We start from the raw sequence: 9,018 nt of genomic DNA, 5'->3' as shown, positions 1-9,018 counted from the left end.
AGAGAATTAAAGTGCAAGCTGTTGCCTGAGGGAAATCGGGAACGCTGCCCACATTGCAAAGTAAAAGCCATGGGGTAGACCATTTGCATAATATGGTGACAATTTGACTTAAAAAAAATAAAATAAAATGTGTATTAATAAATTGAATTACTATTTTCCCATAAAAGATGATGTAATTTTTTTTTTTTTTTTTTACATCTGGATATCTGAAGGAAAACTTTGCATAAACACACACACATATATATAATTTCATATAAATATCACATGTAAAAGAAAAAGTACTCTAAAAGGTACATAACCTTTTTAATATAGTAGGAAACTTATGTTACTCTGAAATTTGATCTTGCAACAACTGATGCTCAACTATTTAGTACTTATCTTTTCAAAATGCAAATTAATGTCATCTGCATGAACTAAAGATACATTCTTTGTTAAAACATTTGTGCTTCTCTGCACATGTTAAACAAGCCCAATATATACTTTTATATGGGGTTCTTTAAATGTTAAAATTATCTTGTGAATAATAATTCAATGATACTTTTACTGTATTTTGAGAATATGAAAATCTTGCAAGGTCTGTGCAAAGACTTTAAAACCTGGAAGGTCAAATCCTAATGCAACTGCATGCAGTGATATCCTAGTGCTTCCAACTTTGTAGCAACAATTTAAGGAGGGCCTTTTTCTGTTCCAGCATGACAATACCCCTGTGCACCGAGTGCCATAAAGAAATGATTTACTGAGTCTGGTGTGGAAGAGCTCGACTCACACAAAGCCCAGACCTGAACACCTTCGGGATGAATTTGAACGCCGACTGCGAGCCAGACCCAATTGCTTGTGTCTGAATGGGAACAAATCCCTGCAGCCATGTTCCAATACAATCTAAATCCATCCAAGAAGAGTGTGTGCTGTTATATCAGCAAAAAGAAGACAAACACCCTATATTTACCAATGGTTTTGAACCTAAATGACCAAATATATTTGTTTACACAAATTGTTGTCCAAGGAGCTTATGCAAATATATACATGCTGTATATAAGTATGCAAATGACATGTAAATTTGAACATACACATACATTTCATGCTTGCATATTTCAATGTAAATATGATGTTAGATGCAAATTGGATCACAAACCCTAGAGCATAGGAAAGTTATTGAGCTGCAGGACTGCACAGCCAAGCAATAATGTTGCTGTGGAAAATCACAGCTCACGCACGGGGGGCTAATTGAGCTTGCTCTCAGAACAGAGGATTTTCTCAGAATAACTTTCAAGTCTGCAAGATTTGCTTCCATAGATTCCTTATGGAAAGTGATGTAATGTTTTTGAAATAATGAAGTCATTTATGCTTACAATGCTTAAAACTTATTTTAAGTTTAGTTTAAATTATTTTTACTCATAATTAGTAATTTTTCTTTTGTTTAAAGTTAAAAAGGTAAAAACCTTTTTTCTTGGTTTCAAGGAACATTCCGTTTTCACATTTTGCAAACATCATGGAAATGTTACTTCTGAATGTTTTCTTAATGTTCTGAAACAAGTACTAAAAAAAAAAAAAACAGCATTAGATGGGCATTCAACTAAAACGTTTAAGAACTAAAACAATCGTTCCATTACCAATGTATAATAAAGTTTTTGGGTGAACATTTTGAGAACATTATTAAAGACCAACTAAAAATTAAATAAAATTGGATTAAAGGGGTCCTATGCTTTTTCACTTTTTCAACTTATGTTGCTGTTTGAGAATGAAAAAAGATCTGCAAATTAAAGTTACAATGCTAAGTCCAATTGAATCACAAATATCGATGGATGGGAAGAGAAATTTGTTGAGCTGCACTAGAGAAGGCAATGAGTGTTGTCACTACGTCAAAGACACGCTAGCTTTCCCAAGGCAGACTAACTTAGAGTGGTTACAATCATCCAGTTTTAAATCAAACTCAAATTTATTTGATTTTGACGCAATATTTAAAGTGAAGCTCGCAACAGGTGGCTATGGTAATGGGCATGACATTTCCTGACCAGGGGCTAGTGTGCCGATAATCACAACACATACTGGCCCAGCTAACCAATCACAGCACATTTCATATTTCAGAAGGCGCCTTCATTTCATACAGGAACTGTTTGAGCAGTTCTTGCCAGACTGTGGAGAGAGGTTAGGGTTAGGGTTAGGAAAATAGAATAGAAATAGAAAAATGATGTGTTTTTCGAACAACCTAGTATGAGAGCCCGTTCTAGTACACCCCAAAAAAAAAAAAAAAATTAAGACTTTGTAAAACATAATAGGTCCCCTTTAATGTTGCTGGAAGAACATTTGTTCAAAACTTTACCAGAATGTTAGCCAAGGTTCTGGGAATTTTCCATGTTAGCTGGGTTACTGTCACTTTTGATGAATGTTGTAATGTTTTCAAAATTCAAAAAAATAAATAATGTACTACCCGCAACTTTTGAACAGTATGGGAAATTCAGCAACTGCATTTGCACATACATCATTTCAAACAGATGCGAATAACCACCTTAAAACAACAGAGAACTTTAACTAGTCTATTTCGTTTTATCTACGTTCTGCTTGTCAGAGATAAAGGATGGAGGCATTTTATTGTTGTTCGGATTCTTTGTATTCTTATTGCGATGCTCTCAGACAGAATGTGGTATCGTGGTAATGGAATGAGATTCAATCTTCTCTCCATCCAGACTGACGGGCATTTTTATGTTTGTTATTTATGAACTGTTGTACGGAGCTTCACGGAACACCGCTCCTAAATTAGACCATTGTTTAGCATTCATGACTAAAGCTAGCATAAACGTTTAATGGCTTTAGTCTTGTGAGAGGAAGAAAGCTTCTTGGAGCTACACTTTAGACCGGCAAGGTTGAATTCCTGATTTGATGGACCTGTATGATACATCATTAAAAGTTTCTCTTCATCGCTTGTGTAAAACAAGGATTAGCGTTTGCTAACTCTTAATATTTTGACTAGCATTGCATTTGGGAAAAGTTTGAAACCGATTTCTTTTCCTTCATTAATAATCTAAATCTGGGGGAGGAACAAGCTAGACAGGAGCATTCACGGTCCATATTGATCGTCTGTTAGAAATGCTGAGAAGAGAACTTCTATACATCCTTAGTGTGCTAGTTAGTTCAATGTTATCCAATAATGAGCTTTCCTGTGCTGTGCACTCGTAGATTGAAAGGGGAACTAGGACACTCAAGAAATCTAGAAGTTCTGTTTTTGAAAGTGCTTCTAAACAAACAAACAGACTTCAGTGGTCAAATCTAAAAAAGTTCTCCATGTCTCGGGAAGCTTCCTGTTCCTCTTTCTTCGGCTTCCTCTGAGCTGTGCGCTAATGATGTGGTCTAACTGTGAGAGTACGGGAGACTTCCTCACTAAACCTTCACATCAAAGCAACCTTAAGAGTCGTAAGACCTCAGGTCCTCACAGGGAGACTCCAAACAAGAGAAGCTGTTAACTTACAAGAGAACAACATAATATCAACATATAACATTCATGCACTTTGCACTATGTTCAAGGTATTGGTCTGCTAGCTGAGGTATAGGAATGAACATAAACAATTAAAAATAATGTACTGTACATACACTTATCTGATTAATATCTTATTAAACTTGACCTTTTACATTCAGTACCCTTTCAAAGCATTTACCACACTTTTTGTGTTTTGTTCCTGCAAAACCACCTATGAAGACTTGATTAGGCCTCATAGTAAAGAAATTATTGTGATTTCTCTGACTGCATTAATGTGACTTTAATAATGGGGCGTAATATTTTCCTCACATGTTTGAGGCATTCGACCAATCACAACACACTTGATAGCTGGCCAATCAGAGCACACCTTGCTTTTCAGAATCATAAGCTTTGTAAAAACCGACGCGTTTCAGAAAAACGGGGGATAGAGGAGAAATAATAATGTACATTATATGGAAAATCATCTTTCTGAGATTTTAATGCAATTAATTAAATTATCCCTTGAACTCCAACACATTTATAAAATGAAATTCTACTTGTACATAGTCTAGTAATCTGTTAATGCCAGAAGTCTTCTAGGGTATGTTTTAGACTGTGGAATCATGGCACATTCATCAAAGCAAATTTGCTTCAGTTGCCAAATTAGATAGAGAGTGCTGGTACAGAGTCATTTTCAGGTAATACCCAATTTCAGCTGGACTCGAGTCTGGGCTCTGGGCCATTACTGAATACTAACTTCCTTTCCTCATCTTCTTCGTTTCCTCCTTTATGCTTTAGGTATATATTATTTTCAGGTATAGACAACGTTGGAGTGCCCCTCTCCTGTAGGGTTTAGCTCCAACCTTGAAAAAAAATAATACAAATAATAATTCACCTGCCTGTAGCCTTAGTAATTATGAAGACCTTGATTAGCTAGTTAAGCTGTGTTTAAATATGGTTCGAGCTGAACTCTCATAGGCTACAGCATTCCAGGACCTGCGTTGCCTTTTCCTGCTTGGTCATTGACCTGAAGAAACTGTCACTGAGAAAAAATTCAATCACTCGAAAACTGTTAGTAAATATTACAAACAATGGCATGTAATACGCTGAATTAAACATGACATTTTATAATGAAATACAAAATAGGCTTCAATAGTGGCTCAGCAGTGCCACAGGATGATCGCTTCCATGCCAGACTGATGCTGTAATTTGTGCTATTGCGTGCATAAATGAACATACTTTAAATAATTTGAGATTGAGATTTTTTTGCAAACAAGTCAGAATGAAAGCAAAGTAACATCAATTCAACATCACCCATCCCTTCCTACCCATCTAAACCCTGCGGTCTCTTTACAATGGGGAGTACATTGAATTCATAACGGAAAAGTCACAGGGACCATGAAACATGAATTTCAGTGAAAGAATGAAAAGAAAAGAAAAGTCCAAGTCATTGTCCTGTGCAATATATTTGGATATCTTCTCAGCAGCTATAGTCCAGGGCCTGTATACACAAAACATTTTATCTTACCACTAAGAGTTCTCCTAAATGGCAGTAAAAGTTTTTAGCTAAGAGTTTTTTTTTTTTTTTTAAACCTATTCACAAAGCTGCTTAGACAAACCTTTACTAAGGAATAGACAGAAGTCTTAAGCTAAGAGAAAGGGCGAAGTTGACCCTGTTGCTATGGATGACGTCAGCATACTTACATTGGCTCTGTCAGAGATTTATTCATAGAAATACTGTAGACATAAACATTATAATATTGTATGTATTATGTTGCCATATTAAAAAAAAGGTTTTAAAATAAAAATTTTAATTGCCACATTCAAATAAAGATTTGTGTCACTAATTAAACAAGTAGGCCATATATATTTAGCTAATTGTCAGCCTCATATATGTATGCTTCTCATAAACAATTACTCAATATGCATTAAAATTTTTCTGGTTGACTAGAAGTCGTTCATTTTAAGCATTATTTGACTATTAGTCGCACTTATATTAATAAACCATATAAATCATCATTATGAGCCTACATAGCTATTGTAACATTGTTATTTATTGTTACACTAGTGCTTTCTGTTTTTGTCTAAGCGATGAAGTCTGCGACAGTGACTCATCTCCCCAGCACCTGTGTATGCATGTTTCATACGGATTACATAATGTGAGAATATTTGTTTTCTGTTTGAATGGATTCATTTAAAAGTTTCCCTCTATAGATATACTTTTCATGTCTGTAATAAGGCAAGCATCCATGGAGTTTTGAAGTGACGCGCTCAAGTTCACAGACTCTGAGACTGCAAAAAGCACATCATGTTTGTGTTAATTATTTTAAAATGTGCAAAAAATTGTTGCTATTCTGAGTGCACACAAATAAACTAATGTCTTTACAAATACATAAGATGCAATACTCTTGTCTATGACCAAAAATTACAAAATAATTTACGTCCAAATGATCGCACAGACGCCACCATCTGTCCTGGAGTAGCCCGAACGCGCTACTGTTCAGCTTCCACACTTGCAAAAACATGCACACTTTCTTCTAGGCTAACATTAGATTGAGCTGCCATGTAAAGTTGAGTGATTTCGCCACTTTATGTTGATTGTTTTTTTGCTGCAACTTGTTGATTACCAAAATGTTGGTAATATGCATATAAACAGCCTTTTAATTAGCAGAATAATCATGGCTGATGGTAAGACATGCAAACATAAGACATGCAAAAAAAAAAAAAAAAAAACTGCACACAAGAACAGCTATAAATTAAGGCTATAATCAAACATTTGTTGGGATAACCTCCAAACCAAACCAATTAGAACAGCCATTAGGATATTTCAGATTTGGACTTAGTGACTTCGGAGTCCTCTTCACTACTCCTAATGTTTCACAGGAGCAAATTTTAGTGCTAAAAAGCTTTGTGAAATACTTTTAGAGCAAAAATTTTGGAGTGCTAAATTTAGGACTGACAATCACACTATTTTTAAGATGTTTTCCTAAATTGGTCAAGGTAGGAGATTTTTTTTTTTGGCCTAAGGCCCATATTTACAAACTTCTTAGAAATACTCCTAAGAATAGTTTTAAGCTTTGACATAAGTGTCAACAAAAATTCTTTAGAATACTGTTTCTTACTTACTGCATACCTGACACAGAATTATTGAAGAACTAACAGGTGATTATTCATTAACACTTAACTCACTACTGTTAACTAAAGAAGATGTTAACTAATCAGTATGTGATATAATTTTATGATTGTGTTAAGTAACAGTTAGCTAAATCATTAACTAATATATTCTGTCATACCTCCTGAAGAGCTACTATTAAATATCTACTAGTTAAGCTTCAAGAAATATAACTATGAAATAACTAGTACTGAACATTTATACACAAATAGTCCGTATAATAATCAGTCTTTGGCCCACAAATCAAGTGCTTGAGTAAAAGTACAGACACCCCATTAAAATATTACTCCAGCAAAATTATAAGTAGGCCTACTCATTTTTAAAAGTACTTGAGTAAAAGGACAAGTACAAAGTACTACTACAGTAGCAACTTTGTTAAAGTCCACTTATTAGCCTACAATGGAAATTAAATATGCATTTTGTTTGCTTCTAAATGTTTAACTTTTGATTATAAAATATTTGTTACATTTGTTCAAATGGGCAGTATACATGTTAAAATGAAATAAAATATGCTGTATTAAGAAATTTTCTCATCTGAAATGAAGATCATGACGTGTAATTTATGATTAATTTTATAGTTTTTTGTTTTTTTTTGAGTGTATGCTTGATTTGAGCAATGTAGTAATTATTAGGTTTACTTTTGAACACTGTTTTAGGTTCTAAGTAATTCCTGCGGAATTATCTGATAAGTCCTTATTAATTACTGAAGGGTACGAAATAAGTGTGTGAAATAAGTCCTGCAGAATTATTTGATAATTATTTATTAATTTCTAAATGGTTACCTTTATTTTCACTCCCCCTCAGTCCTTGCCTTACATACAAGATTGGAAATGAATGGTAATGTGTATATGCTGAGGAGGCACACATACAGTACGGTATATAAAATATAAAAACTAAGGTAAGTTATCGCAAGGCACTGGAGTGGTGGTGGGGATCCTATTGGAAGCTGTTTTCTTGCAAAACACTACACAGGCAAAACCTCTATAAAATGTATTGCATTTTCATACTACTACTATAATATTCTACTACTTCTGCTAATAACATTTATATGAAAGGGTCACAATTCAATGTTATTGTGTATAAATGTTCATTACTTCATATTTATTGTTCTTGAACCTTAAGTAGTATTAATAGTTATTCAGGAGGTATTGAGCTATATTTTTCTAAAATAAAAACCCTCCACACATCAATTTTGGTGACTGTTGTGTTTGGTGGGGTTAGTGCCACAATATTTAAGACCCTCGGTGTCATCACCGGTGCATTGCTGCTCTTTTCTAGCCTAAAATGTCATTTCTACTTTCAATTCTGCAGTTACAACATTGACTTGTAGAGTGGAAAAACATATTAAATTTATTCCTTTGTTTGTAAAAAAAAAAAAAAAAAAAAAAAGTAAAGTTTTTTTTAATAAACAAAAAAAAAAAAAAAAGAAAGAAAGAAAAGAAACAAAGAAAATCTTGAAAATCAGGTTTGTATAATTTTATCAACTCCATATCTTCATATAAACTGAATTTGTCATATCTTCATTGGAGTGTGTCGTCTCCTTTTTGGTGCCGTCTTGTTACTTCGAAGTAGGAGACCTCTCCAGCTCTCTTGATTTAGGAGCTGAGATCTAGTCTTAACACTTAGAAACACTTTATATATCACACTTATTCTTAAGTCTAATAATAAAAGTAAAATGACATAATTTTTCGAATTTTTACATACTGAAGACTTTAGTTAAGAAATTTTTTACTCTGAGTGGCTTTATACATACGGGTCGAGTCCAGGTCTGTCATGTAGAAAGTTGTGCCATATTCACCCAAGCCATGGATATTTCTAACATGATAATGTCTTGAAGTTGCATCAGTCAGTCACAGCTAGTTTTTTTTTTTTTTTTTTTTTTTTTTGCAGATGTCTAACCAGCAAGCCAAACCATTTATTTTTGCAACTTAAAAAAGCTCAATGGAGAATTGTCATTTAATAATAATAATGCAGTAATACAGGGTTCACTGGTATAGGGTACTCAATTTTTGATAAGGCAGAAAATACTGCATTCCAAAATGTTTTGGCCTTTTCACATTCCCACATCATGAAAAAAGGTTCCAAGTTGTTGATCAGAACAGTTATTGCAGAAGGGGCTGAATGAAGAGTCAATATGATGTCTTTTCAGTTGGGTCCAATAAGTTCTGTGACAAAAGTTTAAATGAATCAGTTGGTAATTTGGATTTATTGATGAAGTGAAAATGTTCTGTTCTACCTCAGTTTGTGATATCCTCATCAAAGTCACAATCTCTTTCCCATAAACGCTGTATAGCCAGGTCCTTTGATTTAACCTCCAAAACCTTCCCAAGCATCCATGAGGTGCCTAGACAGTCATATCAAGCTGGGCAATAATTGGATGCAAGGGGAGACTTGT

This window comes from Carassius auratus, chromosome 27 (assembly GCF_003368295.1).
Source record: "Carassius auratus strain Wakin chromosome 27, ASM336829v1, whole genome shotgun sequence".
Lineage (NCBI taxonomy): Eukaryota > Metazoa > Chordata > Actinopteri > Cypriniformes > Cyprinidae > Carassius > Carassius auratus.
This window is presented reverse-complemented; position numbering follows the sequence as displayed.